General features: G+C 41.2%; 1 protein-coding gene across 1 annotated transcript in view; it reads right to left on the reverse strand.

Moving 5' to 3' along the window:
* The window catches only part of Sox102F (transcription factor Sox102F), a 669,258-nt gene that overhangs the window by 131,810 nt on the left and 516,925 nt on the right, over positions 1–20,523 (reverse strand). The window lies entirely within an intron of this gene.

Here is a 20,523-nt window from a genome sequence, read left to right on the forward strand (position 1 = left end):
TTCCTGAACTTAAATACGCAGAGTTATAAGAAATTCTGTCACGGTGAGAACATCCAGACAGGCAAAAATTGAACTGAACCTATTTTCAACTTTTGTATATCTAATCCGAGATAAATACGTAGAGTGAGACCGACATTTGGAGTGTACTGACAAAAATGTTATTTAGGTAGACGTATAGATTTGATAGGTTACTGGTTCTTTTGAATAATGGGCTATTGACTGAATTTTCTATATATTAAAAACCTTTACTATAAATAGTTTTCTCCAATCCATCCGGATTTTCTACTGGACCGATCTGCTTCATTTTTTTATTCTCTCCGGAATTATCTGCCGGTGAATCATCAGATATTGTCCGACTCGTTGGCTGAACGGTCAGCGTACTGGCCTTCGGTTCAGAGGGTCCCGGGTTCGATTCCCGGTCGGGTCGGGGATTTTAATCTTAATTGGTTAATTCCTACGGCACGGGGGCTGGGTGTATGTGTTGTCTTTATCATCATTTCATCCTCATCACGACGCGCAAGTCGCCTACGGGAGTCAAATAGAAAGACCTGCACCTTGGCGAGTCGAACCCGTCCTGGGATATCCCGGCACTAAAAGCCATACGACATTTCATTTCATCAGATATTTATAGGTCTAAGTTCAGCCAACTTCGAGTGATCCTAAAATCAAATCCCAGCCCGCAAAACACTATGTACTTAGCAGGTTGCTAAGCGATTAACACTTTCTTTAATATTCTGATATATATGTAGGTTTCAGCTTTACTAATGCGATTGCATGCAATCATGTTTGATTACTACCTGTCAAACCAGGGACAATACACTTCCTCTGATCATGGAAGAATACTATTCTCTGCTAGATACCCTTTGATTCTCTGACCTTCGCCAGCTTCTAAATGTATTCAACATATGGCAGAACATTCGTAATAACTTACATGCTGCTAAGATAAAAACAATCAACGAACGCACAGGGGGTAAGGTATCAAATGTAGTACCAATAATGTCAAAATATGAAAATTTACGTGAAGAAACGAACTAAAAGACTATTATGTATGTATACAAGTTGCTTTACGTCGCACCGACACAGATAGGTCTTATGGCGACAATGGGACAGGAAGGGGCTAGGACTGGGAAAGAAGCGACCGTGGCCTTAATTAAGGTACAGCCCCAGCATTTGCCTGGTGTGAAAATTGGAAACCACGGAAAACCACTTTCAGGGCTGCCGACAGTGGGGCTCGAACCCACTATCTCCCAAATACTGGATACTGGCCGCACTTAAGCTACTGCAGCTATCGAGCTCGGTGAACTAAAAAGACTAATGCCGAACAAGAGGCATACAAATCTAATACAACAAAATACTTACATATATTGTAAATAAAATATGTAAAAATTAAAATACCTTGTAAATACTATGTACTGTATAAAAAGATTTCAATAAACGGGAGATAACGGGGGTGCCCCCGTGGGGTCCGGCGACCTCTGTGCCTAAAACCAATAATATTTAAACTACTTATGTACAAACATGTCCGCCTCTGTGGTGTAGTGTTTAGCGTAATTAGCTGCCACCCCCGGAGGTCCGGGTTCGATTCCCGGCTCTGCCACGAAAATTTGAAAAGTGGTACGAGGGCTGGAACGGGGTCCACTCAGCCTCGGGAGGTCAACTGAGTAGAGGTGGGTTCGATTCCCACCTCAGCCATCCTCGAAGTGGTTTTCCGTGGTTTCCCACTTCTCCTCCAGGCGAATGCCGGGATGGTACCTAATTTAAGGCCACGGCCGCTTCCTTCCCTCTTCCTTGTCTATCCCTTCCAATCTTCCCATCCCTCCACAAGGCCCCTGTTCAGCATAAAAGGTGAGGCCGCCTGGACGAGGTACTGGTCATTCTCCCCAGTTGTATCCCCCGACCAAGAGTCTGAAGCTCCAGGACACTGCCCTTGAGGCGGTAGAGGTGGGATCCCTCGCTAAGTCCGAAGGAAAAACCGAACCTGGAGGAAAAGAGATGATGATGTACAAACATGCAAATCTAGGAAAACCAAACCAAAATACCATGCAAATCAAAGGCCTAAGAGCTACTAGTTTAGCTGACGGCCCGCCTGGCGTAATAACGGGCAGCAGGAATGAAACAACTTCGTTCGTTCGTTCGTTCGTTCGTTCGTCGACTACCCTTCTGTATGACCATTAATAAAGCGCAGAGGTAAACTCTACGGTCTAGATACGCCCAAATAGACGAAGCTCAGCGTAATAAACTATATTACGAATGAATCAGTTATTATGTATCGGTATTAAACGTTCATAAAAGTACTGAAAAGGGCAGGCAAGACAATATGATTACGACAGGCATATCAAGACGGGTTATTTGAGCTATTTACTGTATAACGAATGCTCCGGAGCAGCGTGGGTCCAGTAGTTTTTATTTAAAAATGGACTGTCAGTTATTCAGTATCATAAGAATTCCTTCCTGGTGTGATGTGAGTGTTCCTTAGATCTGGACTGGACGGCTCCACTGTCGTATATAAGAGAAGAACACACTCTTAATGCTATTCGGTGAGTCATGCCAACTTTTTGGCAATGTGACGGGTGCACGTGGGATGCCTGACCCGAAAGCGTGTAGCGTCGTGTGGCGCGTTCTTCAGCCCAAATGCAGCATGGCCACCTAATGTTGTTTAAGTGTTCTACAAGGCCATTTACAACGAATGTTACTTTTTTCCTGCAAACTCGACACGTAAACACGTCAAAGTAAATAATCAAGTGCGACTACTTTTGAATCTATACACTGTGTAAATGGTACATTGCTAAAGGCTTTCTTCTTCTTTCTCTTTCTTAATCTGCTTACCCTCCAGCGAGGGATCTTACCTCTACAGAATCAAGGGCAGTGTCCTGGAGCTTCAGACTTTGGGTCAGGGGATACAACTGGGGAGGATGACCAGTACCTCGCCCAGGCGCCCTCACCTGCTATGCTGAACAGGGGCCTTGTGGAGGGATGGTAAGATTGGAAGGGACAGACAAGGAAGAGGGAAGAAAGCGGCCGTGGCCTTATATTAGGTACCATCCCGGCATTTGCCTGGAGGAGAAGTGGGAAACCACGGAAAACCACTTCCAGGATGGCTGAGGTGGGAATCGAACCAACCTCTACTCAGTTGACCTCCCGAAGCTGAGTGGATCCCGTTCCAGCCCTCGTACCACTTTTCAAATTTCGTGGCAGAGCCAGGAATCGAACCCGGACCTCCGGGGGTGGCAGCTAATCACACTAACCACCACACCACAGAGGCGGACTAAAGGCTTTCTTCCAGGGTAAATATGCGAGGAAGTCAAATGACTACAAAATATTTTGAAGCTTATAATCTCGGCGACAGCTCTAAGATCCAAAACAATTTTACTGTATGTACAAACTGGCTTCATCACTGTCATTTATTTTATGCTTTTAAATATTTTAATATTTGTGTTTTGTATTTCTTTGAAATTCTCAGAAGTTCCAGTCAAGCAGCGAATCGTCTTAGCTTCTTAACATACTTCACAACATTATTTGAATATTTATATATTCCTCAACGGTCGTAGCCGTGTTGAAACACCAGACCCCGTGAGATCTCCGAAATTAAGCAACATAGAGCGTGGTCAAGATTTGGATGTGTTGCCACGCGCTGTTGGTGGGGGTTAAGGGAATGGAGGAGCGGAAAGGAACTGACCACGCTACCGTACGTAAACTCCGGCTCAGGCACACCTCCGCGGAGGTTCGGACCTGCCTTCAGGCAGAATACACCCTTACCTTACCTCATGGGCATAAAGCCAGTCAATAAACAAAATTCACATCTCTCCCATTTTACGCTAGTTGATCATATTGTACACTTTACTCCAGTAGTATCAAGCAATTGTTTAAGTTAAAATAATGTGTGCCGGGCCGAGTGGCTCAGACGGTTAAGACCCTGGCCTTCTGACCCCAACTTGGCAGGTTTGATCCTGGCTCAGTCCGGTGGTATTTGAAGGTGCTCAAATACGTCAGCCTCGTGTCGATAGATTTACTGGCATGTAAAAGAACTCCTGCGGGACTAAATTCCGGCACCTAGGCGTCTCCGGAAACCGTAAAAGTAGTTAGTGGGACGTAAAGCCAATAACATGATTATTAAAATAATGTGTGGATAGTCTTCGTTAGATTATAACAGTCGAGTGAAAACAATTCAATTTTTGAAATAACTTTGAAGGAAATAATATAATATAGTCTACTATTATTTATAATATAATTATAAATATATTACCGGTAGTATTATTTCCCTGAAAGCTGAGGACCCGGCGTTGTCGTTTTTAAACACACGCATATCGCTAAAATAAAATAATAGCAACTTGCGAACAACATTGAAATACTTAAACGTTCTTAATATTAATGTTATATACAACTGAAAATATCGGGGTGGAACCAGGAGTATCTCCATTTGATTTCCGATCTGAATCTCTCCATTAAGAACCAATATTTGTATACATTGGACACGTCTTCATTAGAGAAATTATGTTACGGTGTGAGGGAAAATAAATTATACAGTAATCAGTTTTCATTTCTAATTTCAAGGAAAAAATATTTTTGAAGAATTTAATATCCTAGGACATCTACTGAGTGTCATTGTTTCAATGTTTCCCCAGAGTTCCAGAAGTTTGTCCAGAAGCAGGTTCCGCAACGTGTTAGTAAATCTGACAGGTATATTGCCTCGTAAGACCAACCAATGAACTGTTTATATGAGAGGCAGCGAACCCGGTCACGAAAGCGATGCAATACGGCTGAAGATGTCGTCGCACTAATGAAGTCGGGGCCGATGTCCTATATGTTAGGTTACTTAAAATAAGAATCATCATCCACTAAAAAGGTCAACATTGATTGGATACAAGTGTATTTTAAACACTCCAACCCTCCTTCCAGTGTCACGGTTAGGTAAAATTCATCCATTGCTGTTTCCAAGATCATAGATAAAAGCGAGGAAATATATCAGATAACATTTTCTCGCTTGAAACCTACGAGGACGGATGAATTTTGTTAACACGTTAGGACTAGCAATAAAACTAAAATGGAGGTTGCGCTTCCTTCGTCATAAATTAGGGTAACGAGATTATTTATCAAATCTTTACATTACATGCCTTAATGACATTAAACTTCCCAATATAACTCATGAGAGTGACGTGAGCCCATTCCACTCATACATACAGCCGTTAAAAATAGCCGCACCAGAACTTACAAAAATATAAGCTTCGAATTATATTGGACGCACCCATTACAACTGCCAAAAGAATTCCATTTAAGTATTTATTCTTAGTAATTCAGATATTTCAAGTTTAGACACATCAGGCGCAATTTTCATTGAAGATAACTTCAAAATGCCTGGAAACAGAATAAACCACAGTGAATAGAGACGGGTATAACATGTTTGTTTTTAAAGTCCAAATAAGATATGTGATATATCACGGTCAATAATCATAATATGCTTACAAGTAAACGTTATTTGTTTTATATTTCGTTTTAAATTTAATTTTATTGTTTGCTAGTGGTTTAGGACTGGAATGGTAGCGGCCGTAGACTTAGTCAAGGTATAGCCCCAGTATTTCCCAAGTGTGAAAATAGGAAATCACGGAAAACCATCTTCAGGGCTGCTGACGATGGGATTCAAGCCCACCATCTCCCAAGTAAAATTTCACTACGCGACCCAAACCGCCCAGCCAACTCTCTCGGTTTCTTATTCTTTAGTAAAATGTAAGCCTATGAAAAAATAAAGAGTATTATTATTATTATTATTATTATTATTATTATTATTATTATTATTATTATTATTAATTTATTATTATTACATTTTCTAAATTTAGCAACCAATCTATGCCCAAATAAAACAGATGGAGACTACTGCGTTAAAAGGTTAAAACGCTGTTTATTATCCTCTGCAAGTTCGACTACCTATTTCTTTGTACACCAAATTGTTTTGTGTGACTATTAAAATTTATTTCCTTCTCCTCTTCATGTGGCACTTCATTGAGTTGATGTAACTATTTTCTTTTTGGCTCGTGTTTTAACGTCGCGCTAACACGTAGAAGGTTTTTGATGACAGGAATAGGAACGAGCTAGGATTGGGATGGTAGCGGCCGTGGCCTTAATTACGGCGTGCTTGGTGTGAACATGAGTAACCACAGAAAAATACCTTCAGGGCTAACATCGGTGAGATTTGAACCCAGCATATCTCGAAAGCAAGCTCACCGCTATTGGACACGAACCACGCAACCGACTCGCTCGGCGATCAGACGATTAAGTCAGTTGCTGGTGCTTTAATGGGCGTTGTCCTTCACATTGTGGCATAGCACAGTCTAAAATATAGTCTATTTTGTTTGTTTATTTAAGAATCGCCGCCCGTAGTTCAAACTGTACGACTTACAGAGTGAATAATGAGAAAGAAAGCAATTTCCCTCTTCTTATCCTACTACTGCTAGCCCGTTGTGTAGGGGTAGCGTGCCTGCCTCTTTCCCGGAGGCCCCGGGTTCGATTCCCGGCCAGGTCAGGGATTTTTACCTGGATCTGAGGGCTGGTTCGAGGCCACTCTGCCTACGTGATTATGATTACAGTGAGGAGCCATCTGACGGTGAGATGGCGGCCCCGGTCTAGAAAACCAAGAATAACGGCCGAGAGGATTCGTCGTGCTGACCACACGACATCTCATAATCTGCAGGCCTTCGGCTGAGTAGCGGTCGCTTGGTAGGCTAAAGTCCTTCGGGGCTGTTGCGCCATGGGGTTTTGTTTGGTTTTATCCTACTACTGTAACTATCTTATCGGAAATCTGGTAACTCACAATAAAGTAATGATGTAATGAATAGCAGAATGTGGAAATTCCTAACATTTTCTGCGTGGTATAATATAATTTCGCGTGGCAATTACAGCCGGCTATTACAATTTGTGAGGGTGGGTGGCATCTGCCGTGTATGGAACATTGCTTGTTATTGAGAGAGAGAGAGAGAGAGAGAGAGAGAGAGAGAGAGAGAGAGAGAGAGAGTGAGTGTTGGAAACGGTACAAATACCTACTCTTCTAGCCAACGATTAAACCCAGCTGGGAATCGAACCCAGTGCCCCATGACCACTCAGCCATGGAAGCAGACGTGAACATGCTAATAATGTGGATAACTCTATTCCCTCGTGGAAGAGAATGAAAAGACCCTTTTCGGCAATAGATCTGGCACAAATCATATCTTGTTTACGACTCAGGTCTGCGTACTTGCGATGCAGTTCTTGCACGACGTGTAACAAAAATATTTGAAGTGACGACATTTCTCTCTTCAGAGAGGAATAGTACGAAGCAGAACACGCCAGTGCTCACCGTAGAGCCACGAACGGACGGCATGTTATAAAACTCAAGACGAGAAACGGAAATGATGATTGAAAGCAGGTGAATGGAAGCGAGGACGAAGCCAATCGCGGGCGATAGATGAAAAGGAGAGAAGGCAAGTGGCAGGAAGAGCAGGGCACAGCTGTGCAGATATTTATATTTAGAAAGGAAGGATATCATAATATCTAGTCTCAATGTTTTGGGATTCGTATAATTCACTCTTGATTTCCGGTGGCTAACCTTTTGCCAAGCTCCGAAACGCCCTTCAGATGACACACCACCTCTTCGTGACACAGACCTAATGGCCTCAAAGAGGACCTGTCCGAAATGGAAAATATAATATCATTCAGCAGTAGGCTTCCCACTGAATAATGTCCCGAATAAGTAAATTATGCAAAACATTTCCTTGAATATATGTCTCCATTGTTGAACATTCCAGTAACATTCCCGATCCGCAGAGAATCGAACCTACAACGAACATGCAGCGCAAGGATCAAGCTCTTCGCTTCACAAGTTCGTGATCCACGGATCAAATCTCGCCTCCGTACTGTTTTCTTTTGTTGCTGTTTTAACGTTCATTCGGTGCATTATATGTCCGAAATAGCGTATGATCTGCCGAGAGACTTTGCACGACAAACGCCATCATATATGAACCGCTGAAAGTTCTCACAATGGCCTGTGTGTACTGTAAATGGATCAGATCGGTGGGGTCAAGGTCTCCTTGTCAGAAAAATATTGTCGTAGTACTTTATTTACGTTCCGGAGTACTTATTATAATTTTAGACCTGTACACTATAATGTTAAAAACAACCAAATCCCATGGCGCAACAGCCGCAAAGGGCTATGGCCTACCAAGCGACCCTGCTCAGCCCTTAGGAGGTGTCGTGTGGTCAGCACAACGGATCTTCTCGGTCGTTATTCTTGGCTTTCTAGACCGGGGCCGCTATCTCACAGTCAGATAGCCCCTCATTTGTAATCACGTAGGCTGAATCGACCTCAAACCAGCCCTCAGAACCACCTGGCCGGTAGGCACGCTACCCCTACACCGCGGGGCCGGCTACAATATAATTACCGTAAGCAAATTATATTAGCAAACGGACCTTACAAATTAAGAAGAAATTGCGATAAAAGCCTAATCCGTTTTGTCCTAAGAGAGTCGGAAGTATAGTAGCAGGCATGTTTCTTCAGTTTTTTTTTAATTTATTTATGCAAGTTGCTTTACGTCGCACCGACACAGATAGGTCTTATGGCGACGGTGGGACAGGAAAGAGCTAGGGGTGGGAAGGAAGCAGCCGTAGCCTTAATTAAGGTTTAGCCCCAGCATTTGCCTGGTGTGAAAATGGGGAAACCACGTAAAAACATCTTCAGGGCTGCCGACTGTGGGATTCGAACCCACTATCACCCGAATACTGGATACTGGCCACACGTTAGCGACTGTAGCTATCGAGCTCAGTAGGGATTTTTGCCAAATTATCTTCGGTGAATATTCTATTTACAGAAATAAACGTGGCGAGGGAAGGCAAGTTGTAAATTTACAAGCCTGACCTATGTCATACTGACAAAAGGAGGTCGTCAGTACTCATTGAATACGTAAGGCGAGTCGTCAGTCAGGGTTATCTCTATAGTTGGCCTGCGACTGAGAATGGATACTAATAGCGTCACACTTATAATTTTGATACACTAACGAATACTCACTTGTACCACTAGGAAATGAAGTTGACTGATTTGTATCTCGTCATTTATTCAAACCAGACTACTGTATCTCCGAACAGGCAATAAAAGCCGTAGGAGGAATGGAAGGTGCAGGCTTCCACTTTCCGCAAACTCGGCACTAAGTGAGGGTCAGTTCTACTCTCGGCTACCCCCAAAAATTAATTAACCAGGTATTCACATTTTTCTGTAGTGTGTGTAAACCTCAGGGCTTTGTGCCTCTCAAAAATAGAAATCTCATTTCTAAATCTTCAGACTTCTTGGCGAGAAATCGAACCCACATTCTTCTGGGTGAACCGATTATTTTAAAAATACCCGTGGCGCAACTGCTCATTAATGCCTTAGATTGCTAAGAGGACTGTCGCCCAGCCACGCGGTCTGCAGACACTGGAGTACATGTGGCCAGCATAACAACCACCTCAGCCGTATTGCTTGGCTTCTTTGACCGAGTACGCTGCTTCTCGTATTAGACAGCTCCTCCAAGGAGGCTGAGTGAAACCCGTTTCAGCCCACAGTTCCAGAATTGAAATGTCTGCGGAAATCGAATCCAGGTTTTCCGGGTAAGAAGCAGACAGGCTATATCTGCGTCACGGTTTATTCAAACTTTGTTAAATGACGTTCACTGATGTATGTCTAGTTAGTTATTCAAGTTGTGTTAAATGATGATTTAATTTAGAGTCTGTAACTAGTGAGGTTTCGGTACTTGGAACGTCTGCCACGGACCCTACTACCTCAGCCTCTCTCTTATGAACTTCCCTGATCAACCGTCGGTTACTTCAAACAATGTCGATCTTATTCTACATTTTGCCGTTTTCTACAGCCTCTGGGGTTACTATCTCGTTCTAGTCCGCAGTAAAACTATAATCATCACCATCACATACTTCACATCGACAGGCTTGACTCCTCTATGTTTGTTAAAAAGTTAACTTCTGAACAAAACAATAGTTTAATATTTATCCCTAGTGCCACACTTTATGATACAGATTGATCACTTATGCTTTACTCCGGGTCGCGCGGTTTTTTACATATGGACGAACTGAATACTCGTTAGCCGAGCGTGGAAGGGGATGGCGCGGTATGTTATCACATGTTTTGTTCCCTGACCCAGTCCTTTGTTTTGTTTACCACGCATCCTTGTTAGCTCAGTTAGTGAACGTATCCGATGTTGCAGTCGTATTTCAGCTGTTCCCAAGTGTGAGTGCTTTGTTCTTTTATTAATTCTGGAATTAATCATAAAGGGTATTATGGATCGTGCATTTTCAACGGCACAGCGTCCATCTAACTGTGAAAAACACGTTTCTATCAATTTCCCTGTCATGAGACTATACAAAATGGCGGTGAATTTATATGTCTGTAACTGATCCTAACCTATCACGTTTTCTACGTATGATACCGGGACCACACTTTTCTATCACTTTTCTGCCTCTTAAACCAATCAGGTGCAAAATTCTCTACCGACAGCTAAAGGAGTGGCTATGGTTTGTATAGTAAAGTAACATTTCGCAAAATGACTTGAGTATTGAACTCCGCTCTACATAAAATGGTAGGCCTACAGTGTTTTTCAGATGGGCCTCACTTACTGCATCTTGCACCGTTCTTGCATTGTGCGGGGAAGTCTATATCGGGCTAACTGCACATAAAATGACTGTAAAATGTTGCTGAAGATAGGACCAAGAGACGTTTGGTTCCTAGCTGGTTGCATATGTTCGGGAAAAATAGGGGCAGCCGTACCGCCTGGTATACTAATCTTTATCACAGTTAGGTGTGTGAAGTCATTCACAGCAGAGTACCAGGCTTATCACCCTTGTTCGTACAGAACTGTTTCAGTTATCATCTAGAGTGGTTTGTTCTTTGCAAGAACGAATTACAGCGGAAAAACTGTTACTTTTTCCGGTCGAATGTTAATACTGTAATACTTTTTTTTTTTTACAATGATGTAGTATTTCTCTTATTAATAGGGAGTAAAAGTGTATTTCAAGGAGGATTTGTGCTTCATTCAAGTGGATCACCATCATCTTTGTTAGCTATTTAATTATGATTAAACATAAAATATGACACGGCAAATATAAAGGTCCTGTATTGTGATATACATAAGATGAACAATTCAAAAGAATGCCAAATATTGGATTTCGGAGACACAGAGATTTCCATTCCAAAGCCTTTACATTTCTCAGGACTTCGCGTCGGTAGTTGCCAGGAATTACTCATTCAGGATGGCTGTTGAAAGCCACCGAACTTTGGATTGAAACCATTCAAATTTGATTTCATTCATTAATAATAGTATGACCTCAGTTATCCTATGCAGGCATTTAGATTAACATCTCGGTTGCCTACATGTCCATTTCGACGTTCGCTTTAACTCTACTAGAGAGCAGAGAAACGAATCTCTGGTGGGAGCTCTATGGCTGAGTTTTAATTAATTTTGTCAAGCAAACGCCAGATGCGTCACTAGAGATCTTTTACGTGCCGTCAGCGAACGAAACGGAGTGCCGAATATACTTTTTTTCCCCATCCTTCAACAATCCGACTAGGTTTGAACTCGGGATCAGGAAGCCGACAATCTACCATAGATTACAGAGGTCTCTATCGGTCGGTTAAATTTTCTTGTGTTTAGGAATGGTCTATAGTATTTAGAACTTCTGTAAGTTGTATTATGATCATTACTTTTACATATCAAGTATGAGGATAACGAAGCTGCATAATCCCAAGATGGCACAAGCTATAGTGTAAGCAAGAGCTACTGGAGTATTGATCGATCCATGTCTCACTGGTTGCTAGGCCAAGAAGTCTCCACAACCCCTCTGAGACATCTGCTGTAATCATTATCATCTCGCGTAAGGACCTTCATCCACTCACTTAGCAAGACGATGACGCATGTGCACCGAGATTAAAAATAGCCTATCTTAATAAGGTCATTGGGTCCTGTTATCATTTTACAATGGAGAAACCATTACTAGCCACCCACCCACTTATCGGACGTTGTTTCGCAATGCAGTCGACACAGTTTAATTTGCAATGAAGTGGCAGGTTTCAGTAGGTTTGAACTCGGGATCAGGAAGCCGACAATCTACTACAGATTTACCACATTACAGAGCGCTCTACCGGTCGGTTAAATTTTCTTGTGTTTAGAAATGGTCTATGTATTTAGTACTTCTGTAAGTTGACGCGATGAGTCCTAGATATCTCTCACATAAATTTAGAAAAGTAGTGCCAGTTTAATCAGAGCCTAGTCAACAAAGAATTTGGCGTATTTGTTGGTCAGTCAGATGTTCATGTGTTTAATAGTATTATAATAGAATACTCCCATCCCCTAGCCCCGGATCGCCAAGAACTGGGGAGAGAGTGATCACTTATTGGATTGCAGTTCATGGATGTTCTTTATCGTTAATTTGGCTAAGAAGGAATTTGTTTTTGATGAGAATTCTGCAAGCATGCTCTTTGGGTCCTTCATGTGGTGCTTTTACAGCAACATCTAGAGGGTGGAGGGCAAAAGAAAAACACATCGGAAGGTTTCGTAACAATGGTTTGAGAATAAATTTTGAGAAGTGGATATTCCTAAGTGAATGGTGAATTAGGCAGGTTGGAAAAATTATGTCAGTACTGGATCTGAAGTAGTCTCATTGACTATTCGTTTCAAGATTTAAATTTGTTTTCTAATCTCACATCGCATTTGTACCGCAGAGATCGATTACAATTGATAAAGGCCAAGCAATTGACCACTTTATTCAATGGTGTGATATACTACTGAAATTGTATATCATTCAATACAGCTTTTTAATAGAAGCAAATAGATAACATTCTAACATGTCTTCCGTGACTACAATAATTTATTCTGCTCGATGCTCCGTCACCAAAAATGGGCATAATTTATAAGTGAAGGAAGGAGAGGACACAATGGGCGGAATGATTATTCCCACGAAAAATGTGCGCCCATTCAGTTCTCGTTGACAAGATCTTGCAGACTTCATTTCACTGTAAATTACATTTCTAATTCTAGATAGTACTAAACCAAACTTACTCTTGGCTGTTCCTCTGTATCTATCAAAACAAAAATCCTAGCCAGTAGTATAAATTAATAAAAATATATGAAATATGAAATATATGAAAATGTATGAAAGTATACAGATGATGTGATGATATTGGAAGATATTGAACAAAAAATGGAAGAACTATAGTAAATGCCTGGCAGAGGTCAATTGAAGAAGCAGACATGGAAATAAGATTAACGAAATGTGTGGTAATGAAAATCAGCGGAGGAAACAGAAAAATGAAGGATGTTAGGTGTAATGGAAAAATTATTAAAGAAGTAGATGATTTTAAATACCTAAGACGTAAGCTAACTGGGAAGGAAAACATCAAGGAGGAAATTTCGGAGAGGATAGGAAATTGCTTAAAATTGTATTACTGTGTATCAGACAAAATTAGAAACTAGAAATTATCTACCAAAGCAAAAATCATGATATGTAAATAATATTATTTGCCAATATTGACCTATAGATTAGAATGTTGGACTTGGACACACACAAAAAAAGATGTGCTTCCTGCGAGAGATCTTGGGTAAAACGAGGAGGGACAAGACAAGAAATGAAACAATACAAAACACGCTACAGATTAATCCCCTAAAAGAAACTATGGACAGAAATAGGCCGAAATGGTTCGGCCACGTCAAAAGAAAGGGACAAGAAAGATTACCAAGAAGAGCTCTGGAATGGACAGAATCTGAAAGAAAACCAATTGAAAGACCACGAACAAGATGGAGGGATCAAGTGGAGGATGACGTAAATCGAAGAGGACTACAATGGGAGACAGTGATGAACATTGGGGAAAAAATATAATATTGGAAGAGGCGCTGTGAACGACCTGCATAAGCAGAAACGTATCAGGAAGAAGAAGAAGATATCAAACCTTAATTTCCCAGAAAGAAACCAGAAGAAAAACCTAAAGATATTTGCAGTTGATGAAATTAAACTTGGTTTCCTTCTGGAAAGTTTTGATATAAAAGCCTAAGGCAGGCATTTATACGAGTAGAGGTACATAGTTCTCCTAGTGCACCGTCACTTCGTTGTTGGAAAGGTGTGGCAATCCAACTAACGACCTCACTGACACACTGAGATGATACGCTGATAATTTCACGATTGAAAGAGCCTAAAGAGCTTGAATGTTTTAAAAAAAGTATTCGAAGTTTAAGGATTCAATAAACGGTTTTGTTTACATTATTACTGACGGCAGAAAACAGTAATACATCACTGGTTTCCGACAATAGACAGATTTGCTTACTAATATGAGCCAGCGCTTTCAAGTTCCTGATTACATGTGCTTAAGCGTCTGTTTTCTCTCTTTGTAGGATAATTCTCCAGTCAAACGTATAACTGCTGAACAATCTCAAGCAAGTTTGAGAGCGAACAAAGAGCTATTTGCTTGCAAGCCGAGTCATTGTCACAGAAGAGAACTTACAGTACGTCCGCCATCATGGACTAAAACAATTCCCTTGATTGGCCGGGACTTGAGGGGAAGACGGCACAATCAAATTGTGCTGCTAAGCCAAACTACTAACAGAAAGTTGTCTTGAGAGTTGAAATTAACTCTGACTCCAGTCCCAGCCGGAACTTTGTCCGTCAACGGCCAGCAGTGTCCAGTTGAAGAGAACAAGCGAGTACAATTAGTTCTGTTTACAACAGGATAGGCTACTCAGCTTATCATAGTTTCAAGATCTCAACCCCGCAAAACGACATCAATGTTAAATATTTGACACTGGTAACAAATTGTTTCCTAAGGATAACTTACTTTGCATTTATCATTTGAGTGTTGCCTTAATTCCGATCTATATTTAAAAATAGTCATGGAAAAAGGAAAACGAGATGATAAAGCCTGTATTTCCTGCATACTTCATAATTCAAGTGTCAATTTATATTCATATTCATAAGACTTGTCTATAATAATAATAATAATAAGAAGAAGAAAGACCAAGTTCATGAGGAATGACAAACAGTGACCACAATTCCTTGAAACGGAGATTGGACGGATTCAGAGGGTTAAAAAGTTCAAATACCTCAGGAAATCATGCAAGAGAAAGAATGGACTAGAGAAAGCTGCTCTAGACGATCGTGTCTCAAAAACTGAGAGAGCTTATAAACTAACTAAAAACATCTACAACAAGAAATACATATCATGGAATGCCAAAACAAGGCATCACAACACTGCAGTAAAAAGAGAATGGCTGTATGCCAGCGAATGCTTCTCGATGAATTAGAAGTTGGAGAACCTGGAGATCCTAGAAAGAAGAAGAATACGGAAAATCTTGGGCCCAATCCAGACTGAAACCGGCTGGAAACTTCGGAACAACAATGAAGTCTACAAAAATGTGGAGAAAATTTCACAGACCATGAAAAACGGGGTGGTTATAATTTCTCGGACATTTATACAGAATGGAAAAAAAAAGACAAACCAAAACATTATTCGATTACCTTTGGAACAAGAAGACAACGTCCGCCTCTGTGGTGTAGTGGTTAGCGTGATTAGCTGCCACCCCCGGAGGTCCGGGTTCGATTCCCGGCTCTGCTACGAAATTTGAAAAGTGGTACGAGGGCTGAAACGGGGTCCGCTCAGCCTCGGGAGGTCAACTGAGTAGAGTTGGGTTCGATTCCCACCTCAGCCATCCTGGAAGTGGTTTTCCGTGGTTTCCCACTTCTCCTCCAGGCGAATGCCGGGATGGTTCCTAACTTATGGCCACGGCCGCTTCCTTCCCTCTTCCTTGCCTATCCCTTCCAATCTTCCCATCCCTCCACAAGGCCCCTGTTCAGCATAGCAGGTGAGGCCGCCTGGGCGAGGTACTGGTCATACTCCCCAGTTGTATCCCCCGACCAAGTCTGAAGCTCCAGGACACTGCCCTTGAGGCGGTAGAGGTGGGATCCCTCGCTAAGTCCGAGGGAAAAACCGAACCTGGAGGGTAAACAGATTATGATGATGATGATGATGATGATGATGATGATGATGATGATGACAAGAAGACAACGACGGCATGGATTAAGAAAGTTCGTAAAGACTTAGAAAAGTCCAACATCCAGGACGTTCAGGTGCTAGACAGAAAAACATTTCAGACCATGATTCAAAATTTGGAAGGGTTTCAAGTCGAAAGAACTGCAAAGACGGGAAGAGCCTGGACGAACGAACAGAAGAAATAGCATAGCGCTTGTGTGAGGGAATATTGGAGGAAGACGATGAGACAGGAAAGGGCTAGCATCTTTGCATCTCCAGGGCTGCAACCGAACCGACAGTGGGGTTCGAACCCACTATTTCCCGGACACTGGATACTGGCCGCATTTCAGCGACTGCAGCTATCGAGCTCGGTGCATTCTTAAATGTCAGCAACTGTTCCGGGATTCGAATCCATAAACTTGAGTATAGAATGCGAAGGGTAAGCAAATACGTTACGTAATAAGTCGATAAATGATTGAACAAATTTACTGTTACACAGTTCCATACATATTAGTAGAGGGTTAGGCAGCGTATGGTATACACGGAAGAGCATCGGAAGCAGATTTCTTTCCACCCAGTATTTTTAAATGGCAATATGAATTATTGTCTTAATCTCTGCGAAAGGTGAATGAAGATCGAATACATATTTTTATAACATTACAAGGACACCTATGTAAATTAAATCACAAGAAAGCATAAACACTTCATCAACAATACAGAATAGTTTTATAATCTTAATTTAGGAACTTTTAACCCTAATGCTGAATTCCTTACATATTGAGAACGCAGTGCACCTTTGGTGGAGAGGTATAAAAAGAACTAACGTGAACCTCTGGATTTGCAAAAAGTGTCATAGGAAGAAGGCAGGTGAAAATAATGTTTTTACGTCCTATGATGAAGAATCGTTCTTTAAGAAACTGAAATATTTCTTCGAATTCTATATGTAGGCAATTTTAAAGAAATATTATTTTCAGAATTTATATTTCAAAGTAATATTTTGTAAAAATAATATATAATACAGACTATTATTTAGGCCCCTTTATTTCTGCCTGATACCTAGAAGCGTGCCCCAAATGGACATAAATCCGTTCTGTAAATTTAGTCTGGATTGAGAAAGCCAACTTTATTCAGTGCAGTATGGGCCTGGCACCCCCTTTTGAAAACGGCTGGTTATTAATGCTAGCCAATATAGGGCCACCCGATACATAACTCTAAAAGAAGACCATGGTCAAAATTTTGGTCGACAACAGGTGTATACTTTTAGATGTAAAATATAACCTATGATGCTGTCGTGTTTCGAGCATAATGACTAGGTGTTACGTCTGGTTAGAGGCCCAATCAACATAAGCGAGAACAATAGGACCTATCTGACAGTGTGATAGGCGATCCTGTCTAGAAAACCAATAACAACTGCCGAGATGATTCGTCGCGCTGACCTTGCGTCACCTCGTAATCTGTAGGCCTTCGGGCTGAACAGCGGTTGCCTGGAAGGTCAACGCCCGTCAGGTGTGGAGCACCATTGTGTCTGTTTCTCTTCTGTTTAATTTAAATCGTATTTCGTGCGAAGTTTGTCATTTTTTTGAAAGATTACGAGGACTGGAAGCGATTGAATTTAGAGAAACGAGATTGTCGAGTGTCCCAAAATACTGACATTTATAAAACATGAGGGCACAAATGTCTGCTTAAGTCGTCTTCGTTCACGCTACGAGCAAGTGTAACATCTTAAACTGGGGACGCAGCAGCGCCGAGTAGATTTCAGCCAGTGCAGAATAAATTAACAAGTGATGGGGGTGTAGTGCGCCTCCTCAAGGAGAGCCATCATTACGAGGAAGTAGCCAAGCTGCCTGTGTCCGCATGGCTACGCAAACTTAATACGCACTTAATGATGTGACTCGACACCGTGTGTGTCGTAATGGGCTCACACACTACATGATTATAATAAACTAAAATGCATAATAAAGAGTTCTCACTCTACAATCGTCAAGTGCTAAAGGTGAAAATGTGCAAAAAAAGAGCCTTTTATTTTACCTCACCTTCTATACCTGAAGGAGTTAAGCTCGTTTCGAGTGCAATCAGGAATGCAAACTTTGAAAAGATAAAAAAGAAAAGTGGTAAGTACTAAAGGAAGAAATAATTCTTAATTGCGCTCCGTTGTACGTGTATAGGGCACATAAAGCTTAACAGACAGAGCCATGTATGAGAGGCACCTATGCTACAAATAAATTCAGATAACACCGAATGAAACGAGATATTATAAAGACGAATTTTTGATTCTAATTCCTTTTTATGACCACCACCAAAAGTGAAAAATCTAAGCAAGGAACTGTTATTAGGTTAACGGGAGTGTGTTTGAACGTGACACCGCCGTCTTGTTAGCTTTTGGCACGTCAACAAATTCCTCCAGGACGAAATTCTGAAACCCTATTGCTTCCTAAAATATGTAGCAATTGAAGAGATAGTAAACAATTATCGTCGTTAAATAAATTCAGATTGCTCAATCGTAAAAGTACCAGTGTTTCGCCCCAGGAGCGGCCTGGGTTCATCAGTTGGAAACCACACCTCTCCGAAACACTGGTAAGTAGAGAGACATATTCTCCCCCTCCCCCCCACAAAAAAACGACACTTTATTGGATTTATCACAGGGTAACTTGTAGTTATGTCACAACGATGTGCTAGCAGGCCAGTGTCTTGGAGAGGTATGATTATCAACTGATGAGCCCATGCCGCACTGGTGCGAAACACCCGTAAATTTAGAACTGAGCCATCTGAATTGATTTAATGTTCTCAATTAGAAACAATAAATTGAAATTTCCTTACGGAATAATCTTTATTATTATTATTATTATTATTATTATTATTATTATTATTATTATTATTATTATTATTATTAGCAGCAGCAGCAGCATCAATCAAGTGAGATAGTCTTTGTTTATAGTATAGTCGATTAGTTCAAGCTCTGCGACTGACACAGTTATACCTACAGTTTTTTTAAGTACTCTCTGATGATCAGTGATACGAGTGTCAGCCCATAAATCCAAAGATCGGATTTTTCTGAAAAGGAGACAAATTTCAATTGTCACTCCATGCCGTACGATGTCGGAATGTGAAAGATTCTGGTGACACATTTGATGTTTACCTGAGAAAAATTAATTAAAATTTAAGAATCTATCTCCAGATAATTCCGTTTTTTCTGGTAGAGAGAAATTGACATTCAGTCAGTCTAAACGAAGTCAAATCAAAATGTGTGCGAACGTTAACACAGTCTCGTCAGCTTTTGGCACGTCAAAAAATTCCTCTAGACGGTAGTCCTTCCTTTTGTAGATACTTCCATTCTTCGAAGAATTCGTCGACCCTCTTTCCCTTTTTCCTTCTGATTATTATTAAGATTATCTTACAGTACATCCCTCTAAAACAATAAGCACCACTACATGACCTACAATATAGTGAAGGCACTTACTAATTTGTGTAGGGTTCCTTGGCTGAGGGTCAGCTTTACAGCCTTTAGTTCAGAGGACCCCGGGTTCGATTCTCGGCCGTTTTGGGAATTTTTAACTGCGTAAGGTTATTTCTTCTAGCTAGAGACTGAGTGTTTGTGTTCATCTTAAACGACATCGCTTAATATGCACTCAATACACCCCACTAGCAACCACTACAGAAACACGCAATAAAAAGGTACATTCTTCCTGTTGATATCAGGAAGAGCACTCGGTCGTAAAACTGGAACAAATCCACACCAGAATTGCCGACCCCAATACATTGGAGAAAAATGCCAGGAAGAAGAATATTCCTACTAAATTGAGTCAATTTCGAGGATCAGTATAATTTCTTTACGAATCCCTTATGCATCTTATGTGACAGAATTTAAATTATAATTATCTGGTCATGTTTCCAGAAGAAGAAGAAGAAGGACTTATTAGGTATCATTAGAGTGGTTGTCCCTTCGTTATAGATTAAACCTCATTAATCACGAGACCGCTGCGAAAACGAGCAACGAGGAACTACAGTAATTCCCCCGACCTCTGAGGGCAGTCCAAGGTCCAGTAATTGATCGCACAAATTTCACAACTATTGTAGAGTTGACGATAAGCAATTCCTTGTCATGACCTTACTCATTAAACTTTCAAAGAATATTTTAGCAAATGTTCGACAAGAGACCGAATTTTTCGATTATGTCCCATCAGACACCTACAGCAACGCAGTAAGTTGAACATAGCACATATAATCAGAGTAATATTCGAACGCTATGAATTTTACATAGGATAGTTTCTCTCATGAACTATTGTAATAGTTCATCCACTGAGTAGAGGTACGGTGAAATACCAATTCTCGGCCATCCTCTTGGTAGTTTCCCGTGGTTTCCCACTTTCAACTCCAGACAAGTACTAGGATGATACCGAACTGATGGTTACGGCTATCCCCTTCTAAAACCTAGCCTATCCCCAGTTCCCATCCCTGAAAGAGCTCCTGTTAGAGGCCGCCTGAATGTAGGTTGAATCCCCTTTCCC

This window comes from Anabrus simplex, chromosome 3 (genome assembly GCF_040414725.1).
Source record: "Anabrus simplex isolate iqAnaSimp1 chromosome 3, ASM4041472v1, whole genome shotgun sequence".
In the NCBI taxonomy this organism is placed as follows: domain Eukaryota; kingdom Metazoa; phylum Arthropoda; class Insecta; order Orthoptera; family Tettigoniidae; genus Anabrus; species Anabrus simplex.